General features: G+C 40.3%; 1 long non-coding RNA gene across 1 annotated transcript; it reads right to left on the reverse strand.

Annotated features, from left to right (window-relative positions):
- Positions 1-209: 209 nt before the first annotated feature.
- Positions 210-7,596, reverse strand: LOC112476431. Its single transcript, XR_003045074.1, has 4 exons — positions 7,485-7,596; positions 3,533-3,575; positions 2,329-2,446; positions 210-634 (listed from the first exon to the last, which is right to left on the reverse strand). It is a non-coding gene; the product is annotated as an uncharacterized LOC112476431 (long non-coding RNA).
- Positions 7,597-8,025: the final 429 nt, after the last annotated feature.

The raw sequence follows: 8,025 nt of genomic DNA on the forward strand, positions 1-8,025 counted from the left end.
GACACTCCTCTCTTCTGCATTTCGGGTTGAACACTCACTGGTTGCTTCTTTGTAAGACAATGATTTTGTAATACCATTTTCTGTAGAGAAGCTAGAAAGATAATTTAGTCTCTCTTACAATAGTTGATCAAAATTCATTTATTATTTTTGATAATTTAGAAGTCTTTTTTTTTTTTTTAAGCTTCACACTCTTTATTGATATTGCCTCATCTGTAACTTCCTCTGTTGCAGACTGGAGGATGGTTGGGTGTTTCTGGCTAGGAGGCAAGCCCGGCTCTCACAAAGCCTGTCCAGTTTGGAGGATATGGAGGTATCCATGTGATTGGGGTCAAAAGTGGTCTTCTGAGATGGAAACTAGGCAGTGACCCATTCAGATCTTTCTCCTTGGGACAAAGATAGGATCTGAATATTGTAGAAGATTCTCCAAGATGTGTTCTTGCTAGGCTTGGCGGATATGGAGGTAGGTCTGGCAGTCTGCATGTTCTTGAACCCCCAGGTGGACACTAGGGTGGAGAGGGTGACCTTCCAGTCTGGGGCAGTGGCTGAAACATCTCCTTTCTTCTTGAAAGAGGACATGCCTGACCTTAGAATGGCTGGTGAAGTGTGGTAGCTTTGTAGTCAATCCACCCCTCTTCTTGATACATATTAAAATAAAATAGTACTTGAGTGATCTGATTTTTTTTCACTTAGCAATATCTTGTGACTTTTTTCCATGCTAATAAATATTTTCCATCAGAGAACAAAATGTACCGTCATTTTCTTAGCTATCTTTTATTGCTAGACATTTTGGTCCATCCTAATTTTTTAAAATTGTAAACAATGTTGCATCAAAATTATTATGTATATGCCTGATGCATCTTTGAGAGTAATTTTTCCTTGGGATAAACTTTTAGAAGTGCTGATTTTGGGTAAAAGGGTGTACATGTATAGTTTAAGGCTTGATACATTGTCAAGCTATTCTATAGAAATATTGTCACATGTTAGTTCATGAAAGGAGATAATAGTTTATGAGAGGAAAGGACTTTGCATTTCTTGAATGAGAAGCACTATAAATTAAGACCATTAGCACCCCAGAGAGAGCCATGAAAGAAATACAGACTGTTTTGAGAGAGACATACAGAGGCATGCCTGCCTGACACATTTGTCAGAATAAGGCCACATGGCAGCAGACTGTGTGAACAACTCTCCAAAAGCTTTTTACTGACATCAAAAGCCTGTGAGCTGTCATTAAATTTTGCTGCTTAGGCAGTATGTATGATGTGTGATCTGATACAGAAAGAAATTTAAGACTGAGTCTTGAAGGTTTAGGTGTCTTTTGGGAAGCTGAGAGCAGTTGGTGCAATACGAGTTCAGGCCTCCTTCATATTCAGTGTGTGCAATCAGTGTTGATGTCCTTTGGTTTTGAAAAATGGTAAGAACCAGTATTTTCTAGTTAGGTAGGACTGCATCACTGTGGTTTTATGCCAGTAAATTTGATGGTATGATTATTTTCTATCCTATTGTATTTACTATAAAATATAAAGAAGCAAGGACATATAGCATATAAACACTATAGAATACTATTAGTGAAAGATAAAGATTAGGAAAAATAAAGATTATGAAAAGTAAAGAACAAAAGAGCTGTTACATATTACTAAGAAATTAAACCAGTTAATCTTTAATAATGACTAGAATTTCTATGTGATGCACAGAAAAGATTTAATTTATACAAAATGTAATGATCGTGGTTATTTAAAATCTCATATAGAGCCCACAATTTAAAATTCATTCAAGTCTTAGTGTCTAGGGAAGATACTTTAGTGTGATGTGTTATAAATAAGTCAAAGAAATTTAATCAAAAATTCCATTTTACATTCCAGGAAAACAAGAGATGATTTCTTTTAATAACTGGCTCCTATGTCTTTTTTAGAAAATGCAAAATGAAAAACTACAAACATAAGGTACTAGCCTAGGGTAGATACTATAACATTGACCTGGAAAAAAGAAAAAGAACATTGAAATGTCATGTGGCACTGGCTATATTTGGGGCCTTCCAGACTTGAGCATACAAAGGACATAATTATAACCAGACACACATGTCTCTGGCCAATTCCCTGGACAAGGCACACACGTCCACTTCCAACTGTAACGTGGTTGTGTTTGCTTTCTTGGCACCCAAGTCACGTGAAGAGCCCTAGCTATAATAGATTCTTGGAAGTACAAAAACTGGCTGGGTTTTTGTCCACGAGTGCTTCTTTTTCAGCCTCTCTAGAACAAGAAGCCATACTTGAAGATAGTATGTGTTGGTTTCGAGTTAACGTATTAGCCAGTCAGGCACAGGTGACTTACCTTCTTTTCACAGAACAGGTATCATCTCATGGGTTGGAGGTTGATGTGTAATGTGCTGAATCCATCCACCAATCTACTTCAATCATATTTTTGGGGTACTTACCAGGTGCTTCAAGATCTACATAGAAAAATATATAAACTACTCTGATTATAAAATGAGAAGAAAAGTGCACAAATAACTATAATGCAGAAATCTATGATCTAATAGAAGAAACAGGATGTACTCTGAAAAATTCAAAAGGAGAGATTACACATTTCGTGGGAGAGATTTTTAAGACATCATGTTGGACCTGGCATTTGAGATGTGCCTTAACAGATAGCTAGAATTTTGACAGGTGAAGATGGAATGTTGTCAGTGAAGAGAACAGAATGAGCAGAAGTTCAGTACCATAAATCATGGCATGTGTTTGGAAAACAGGAAGTCACAAAGTTCTATAGAAACACAGAGAAGTAGTGAGCATAATGCCAGAAAACTGATCCATGATGAGAGGATATCCCTTAATTTAGTAGGTGAATGGTAGAGGTGATGGTAGAGGTGAGGAATGATGGGAGATGCTTATTGAGATTTTGAGCAGTGAAATGTCATGATCAGAATCTAGACTTAGAATACTCTGTTTTGAATGTCTTGGATTGCTTAGAATAGAGAGAGGCCGAAGGTGGGAGACAAGAATGGAGGCTATGAACCTTAATCTGGTAGACTCACCAGAAGGTGGGTGACAGTGTATATTCATTCAGGATCCTAATTGTGAGCAGTAGAAACATCTCATTAACCTAGGCTAAAAGGCAGTGTGCTAGAAGGATTGGTGAAAACGGCTGGAGAAACAAGCATAGAAAACAGGATGGAAGGGAGCTGGAATCATTGCCCAGATGAGCCCACATGCGTGGCCTGGTCAGAGTCCTGCTCCCAGCTCTTGTTGGTGGACACGCCATTGGTCTATCGATGATCTTGCTGTTGTATATACTTTCTAACGTGTTTCTACACCTGTGTATCACTTCTTTAAGTTTCACAGGCCCAGGTAAGAGAATCTGACTGGCTGAGTTTTTTGTCCCTGGGTGCCGGGGCTAGAAAAGAGAGGTGCCTCTACTTTGGCTTTCAGAATGGGAGGTGGGGTACTGCTCCTCCCCAATTCTACACATACTGAAGAAGAGGGTTTAGTTGCTGGGAGGCCAGAAAAAGAAAAAGTCAGTGTTCACTGGATCCTACCTCTCTGGCTGCTTGAGAGACACATCCTTTCCCTCCACTTACACTGAAAAAGAAAAATAAGTGATATTACTCACACAACCAAAAAGCCATTCACGCCCTCCTTAGTGGAAAGCAATCCAAAGCTTTGTCATATTTTGCATGTTTCAGTATCTCTGAGAAATGCTCCTTTTTTCTTCCAGGTGTCTTTTCATATACCATCCTGATATTCTGCCATCACTGAACTAACTTTGTAGGTTGACTATCACCAATAAAACTTGTATACAATAATGGGACAAAGAGAAGAAAAGAGAGGGAAAAGTTTGTGCAACGCTTGAGAGGCTGTAGTTAGAATTTATGACTTGTCTTTTCCGCAACCCTTTTGATAATCCCTTGCCTCAGGTATTTGGGGGTCAGGACGATCCTAATCTTGTCTGTTTTTTAACTTCTGTATTCACAGTGCCTGGCACAGAGTAGGTTAATGAATTACCGTTTTCCCAGGATGTGCCTACACAAGGAGGATTCCTCAGATGATGCTCTGGCTTCTAGCCATATTCTTTTCCTGTCCCCCAGGAAGTAGCTCCCTGTCAATTCTTTATGCTGGTCAGAAATAATCATTAGTAGCATAACCTAATGTCCCTTATCTTTACCCTTGGTCAGGACATGCGTGAAATCGTCCGCTTTCAATTTGGCGGAACCATTTGTTCTGTTCCACAGATTTGCTTCATTTCAGAGCGTTTACAGCATCTCGCGCTGTAGTACTCCAGCTTTGCAAATGCTAGGTCCTTTTGGTCACTGGAACCAAGTCTCTGATAGACATTGTTATAGTGTCTTCTGCATGTAGATGTGGAATATGATAAAACCAGTGAATCCCACGGGCACCGGCTATGACCTTACTCCTTTTACTATAAAGTGGGTTTATTGCTCAGAAGGGATGTGGTTTGGTACACTCTTACTCTGAAGGCTGAAAAGAGCTGGCAGAGCAGCAGGAGTAGGCAGGCTGAGAGGGATAAGAAACCTGTTCCAGCAACTTCCTTGTGTCTCTGGGACTTCTAGGAGCCCAGTTCCCTGTATATCTTTTGCACTCGAAGATGGATATGCCAGAATTTATGCCACCCAGGTCATATACACAGCTCAGATCCATGGTCACCTGTATCCTATTATAAGTCATTACTCTGAACCTGGGTTTAATAGCAAAGCATGAGCATCTAAAGAAGACCTCTCATTAGAACCTAAGGGGCTTTTTCTCTGATTCTCCTCGAAGAGTTTGTTACAGTCTCTACCCAACATCCTGATCTATCAGAGCCATTGAGTTCCCCTGACATCTTTGGGTCCTAAGGTTGATAACAGAACTCCTAGCTCTACTGTCTACCAAGCCAGAGACCATTATCTTGCTGTTGGCCTCACTCAAGGCCAGTGGCCGTCAGGTTACTTGGTAAAAGTATCAGAACATCTCTCCATATGTGACTTATTCTGCCTTCCATATTTGAAGAAATACACAGTGTGCTATGCCTCTTGTGGGTCGGGTGAGAAGCCTGTCTTTTCCTGTAGAAGGGATGTCTAACACACCTAAAGCCACTGAATCCTAACTTGTCTTCTTGCCTGAGTCGTCAGGCTTCCTTACTCCCATAGGATCTGTCCCCTGCTCCTTAGCACCTGTATCTCTGTCTAAGGCATTGAGAGTACCTGCTATTTCCTATTCTCCAGGTCCTGCCAGCCTGAGGTGATGTCATCAAAGTAGTAACCCAGCATGATGGTGAGGTGGCAGTGTTCTGTAGACTCGGGGATGGCACAGGGCAGAGAACTGATCTCACCCTGGGGCAAGAAAGTTAAGGCGCACTACTCTCTTGTTAAGTGACAGAAAGTGACTTCTGGCATTATCTCTGTATCAGGGTATAATAGAAGCACTTGCCAGATTAAGAGACGCATTCCAAGTGCCAGGCCTGTATGGCTTTGCTCCTGTGAGGAGATAACTTCCAAAACAAGTCCTCTTTTTTGCCATGTGATTCAGCTTCTCAGAATCCACTTCTGTTTACAAGGCCTGTGTATCTTCTGCACTGGCCAAACCAAAAGAGTTAAATGAGGATGTATCGGGTTACCACTCCTGTGTCTTTCAAATCTTTGATGATGATGTTAATCACTACAATAGAAATTAGCTCTTGATTCTTTAAGTTTGGATTTACTGTTTTGGTGAGGAGGAGGAGAAACAGATTCCTACTTCTTTTCTTCCATCCTATCCCTATTGCCGTGGGCTCGTGAGCCAGTTAGGGAGCCTTCCAGTTTGTGAAGATATCTATTTCAGCTCTTGGCTCAGAAACCAGGGGGAAAAAACCCTCAAAATGTGTTAGAAGACTTACTCAGATTACCATGTCTGGACTCTAGTTACCGGGTCTGAACTCCATATGTTGTTTGATTGTCACGTCAGACTTCTGTTTATTAGGTTTAGAACATTTTTCATTAATAAAAAAATCAAGTACCACCTCAGTGAGTCTTTTGCAACTCCAGGATCTTTCAAATCCAGCTGAAGTCAGAAATCTCATTTCAGTATAGCATCTTGCAAGTGGACTCCCTAACTTATGCAGATCAGTGACTGAAGAGCTTTTCATAGATGTTGGCACTGTCCTCAAATGACTCAGTGAAGGGAGTGCCTCCTGGATCACTTTGGGGCACATAGTCTGAGAGTGAGTGGGCTTGGGTCACATGATAAATGCATTTCAGCCGTCCTGCCTTCCAGGGTCTTCAGAGTCCATTCACTACGTCACACTGAGGAATTTCTGGCATTTCAGCTTTGCTTAGTGTGGTCCAGAACTGAATCAAGACTTCTGTGAACCAGCTGAGCACACTGTTAGAACCACTCCCGGCTATTGAGCAAGGAAGTCAAACCCAGAGTCTCTGCTAAGTGTGCTTGTGTTGATAAATTTAGCCCCAGTATAAAGCTACGTTCTCTTCTTCTTTGGCTGAATACCTCAACATACATTCTTGTACATATTCCGTAGAGTTTGGCCAACATAAGCCGCTAATGTTCTGAGTTGCTTTTGGCATATAATTCTTTATTTTGGGGTTTGATTTTTTTTTTTTGTCAGCCCCTTGGGGCATGCTTGGATCTGGCTGTAGTTATAGGACTGATGACAACATCGTGTGTGTGTGCGCTCACGTGTGTGCACTCACATGCACGTGCACACGTGTGTGTCTGCCTGTACCCACGCGTGTGTTGGTAGTGGAGTGTGAGGAGAATTAGCTTTATCTTTATAGGTAACTCTCTAAGGCAGAGAAGATACCTTAAAATTTTATTCCACATAGGAATATACAACCAATTTGAATTTGCAGAGAGATACATAAACTGTAAAGACATAAAATGACCATTCAGAAAACGTTGCCAAACTGTTGAAGTCTAATTTTCCAAAGGATTAATGATCTCAATTTCTCTTTTCCAGACTAAGGTAGATTTCCCGAGATCAAAGCGGTTAGATTTGGCTGGGTTGGAATTGTTCTCTTACTTTCTAAATCGAAATCAAGACCCAAAGAATTCCACTGAGACCTTGCCTTGAATCTTACAGTCCTTGCAATCAAAGATTCCCCTTTGCTCTCTATAACCTTAGTTTTTTTCTGCTTTTTTTTTTCCCTTGGATCTGATCTTCTTCCCTGAATAGATCAGATGAACTTGTTTATCATAGATAATAACATATTAGACTTAAACAAGAACTTGATTTTTTTATATCCTCTTGGGTTTATAAGCATATAACGGCAAATTTGAATCAGTAAGGAATTTAATGGATTTGTTTAAAAGTAGAAACAGAAGCCCTTATATACCTTTTATAATACAAAATGAATCAAGTGAATTTTAAGAGTTTGCAATAAATCTGACATTCCTTCAGTAACAAATATAACAAATAATTAAAACATTTAGACATGAATTGCATCCTATCCAAATTTTACCAAAAAGAGTTTCTTTTGCCCAAATATAATCTGTACTCACTGGCCTGGGGATCTGTGGAAATTTGCAGCAGAGCCAAGTTCTTTTGATGCCTGTTGAGATTCTCATGATGCCAAGTCACTTCTCACACCCCTGACCTTGGTCTGATACTGCTTGGGAGAATGTTATTTACTTAAGAAAGAACAAAGTAGGCACCGGAGTTTAAATTTTTATATAGTATTTCTTTGTTTTTGTAAAGACGCTATTAAAACAAGTATAAAACATAGTTAAAGGAAATAAAACTCTAATTTCACCTCTAATTTTAACTCCCTGACAGAGCAGCCATTTTCATTCTCTCTTGTTTTCCCTTCATTTCTGAATCAGTCAGTTTATACTTAGGGCTCTTGGGCAGCTCATCTTTCTCAGGCACTGAGTAAGCGTCCCAGCTGTTTGAGTCCAATCCATTTCATGTGTCAATACCCATAGCACAGTTCCTTTCTAGACTTCTAGACTTGCGTACCCATCCTTCCCCCGTCTGTCACTCTGAGCCCTTTGGTCCCATTGAAAGGCTTTCCTGGACACCACAGCCGTAGCTGACCATTGC

This window comes from Pteropus alecto, unplaced genomic scaffold (assembly GCF_000325575.1).
Source record: "Pteropus alecto unplaced genomic scaffold, ASM32557v1 scaffold101, whole genome shotgun sequence".
NCBI classification, from domain to species: Eukaryota; Metazoa; Chordata; class Mammalia; order Chiroptera; family Pteropodidae; genus Pteropus; species Pteropus alecto.